The sequence below is a fragment of the Arachis ipaensis genome, chromosome B01 (assembly GCF_000816755.2).
Source record: "Arachis ipaensis cultivar K30076 chromosome B01, Araip1.1, whole genome shotgun sequence".
In the NCBI taxonomy this organism is placed as follows: Eukaryota; Viridiplantae; Streptophyta; class Magnoliopsida; order Fabales; family Fabaceae; genus Arachis; species Arachis ipaensis.
In genome coordinates this window covers 135,864,562-135,866,715 of record NC_029785.2, presented here as the reverse complement: position 1 = coordinate 135,866,715, position 2,154 = coordinate 135,864,562, and positions in this window count along the sequence as shown.

Sequence of the window (2,154 nt, the reverse complement as noted above, 5' to 3'; positions counted from 1 at the left end):
TTGACCTTTGACCTATAAGTCGGTAGAGATTATGCACTATTATGAATAGAAATATTGATAAGAAAAATATAAGTGAATGATGATTAACTTATGCAAATATCTGTGAATAGTTATAGATATTATAAGAGAAAGGCTAATTGATGATATATGTTGTTTTGGAAATAGTTGCTACTGTTTGAAGAATTTGAATAGATTTGATTTTTTTATTTTTGAATGGGAGTTTATATATAGTCTTTGTGCTTTGATATTTATATTTTATTTTACTGTGATATGTTGGTAGGAAATTATAATTGTGGGATTGATATTTTGATAAGTGCATTTAGATTGTTATTTAAAAGATTTAGAATATTTTTGTTGATAGGATCTGAGGTTTGGACTTTTGGTATTGTCAATAGTCATTAGTGGTAGTAGCTAACTCGGTTTAAACTTTTTCCGGTTTGCATGGTAACCGATCTATATGTCGGTCTGGATTTGAATAATTAACTAGGGTATGACTGTTGTGAGTTTTATTTGGGTTTTATTATTCGACCTTTAAACTCAATTAAAGGGGAATAGATTGTGGCGAATAGCTTAGTATCTGCTACCTTTAAAAGATGAAATATAGTTCGGATTGACATTTGATAAACTGAATCATCTGAGTGATTTAAATAATTGTTTAGAACGACTGATTGATCGTGAATTGGATGACTTAGAAATTGAGTTGAGATATTAACAAATAAAATAGTTATAATGACATAGAAATTGAGTTGAGATATTAACAAATGAAATAGTTATAAATGACAGACTAAAATAAAGATTTAAAATATATCATTAATGAAAAACCTTTATGATTGGAGAAAGAGTTCATCATCGAGTCCTGACTTATAATTTAGACACAGTGTAACTTTAGAGATGTTTCATTTCAAGTATCGAGTAGTTCTTTACCGATCACCATGCTTCTGAGTTGATTTCAAATTCTTTTTATGTTAACCTTAGCATTTCATGATATAGTAATATAGCAATTTCAATTTGAAAAAGAAGTTAATGTGACGTTGTAAATGCATATTTTGAGTTCATTGGCTAAAGTTGAAGCTAAACTTCATCACTCTGAGAAACAAATAATTGAAGCGAATGAAAAAAAAACACAAATAAGATAGTACGAGCATTGAGCTATGGAAATGCAATTGAAAAACAAAATAGTACTTACTAGCAATAACAACATAAAAACAGTTAGAAAATTTTGTAATACATAAAAACAATTGAGAAAAATAAAAAAAAAAATGTATTTCATAGTGTCAATAAGAATAAGTAATTTTGCCTTTATGCAGGAGATTTGAAATTATTTGTAGTGAGATGTAGGGTGTTGTTCATTGTGAATTTGTGATGCCGACCTTGGTTAGCGAAGAAAATCAAGTTTAAATCCTCAATTTATAGTGCAACGATCACAGTTTATACCTCGGCCTGAGTTGATGGGAGAGGAGACAAAGTTTGCTCGTCAGCCATGACTAAGATCCTACAAAAAAGAGGAATAACTAGCCAAAAAAGAAAAATGTGGGATTAAATAAACTCGGCCTCATGGTGGGCGCCAAATGTTCCTGCGTAATAAGCCGGGTTTGAGGTATAACAAGTCTTGTTCAGGGATTGAGTTTTTCTTCGCGTGAAGTGGAATAGGTATACGCTGGTTTCAAGAGAAACGGTAGCGGTAGGTATCTGCAAAGTCATTCTGACACTTAAGCTAATAAGAGTAGAAAATGGGTATAAAGTTATTAACAATGAATAACGTATTTTTTATATAGTTGGAATTTGGTATTTATAAAATGTTACTTTTTCAGAGAAGTTGAAGACAAGATTCTCTCTAATTAAAAATATATCATATTTATTACAATTCCGCTATGTTATCAATAAGGACTCTACCAATTTCTGCCAACTTTTGTTTATAGACTGTGTTTAATGGAAGTGTTTTTGTGGATGTGTCCAATAATAAAAATATTTTTTTATGACTGTGTTTAATAAAAGTGTTTTTGTGAATATATCTCTTGAATGTGTCTCCTTATACATATGTTTAAAATATAATAATTATTTATTGTTGGTAATAAGTTAACAAATAATATATTGATACTCTATACTTTTCCTATTTATTATTATATTTAAATTTCAATTTATAGATATAACTGA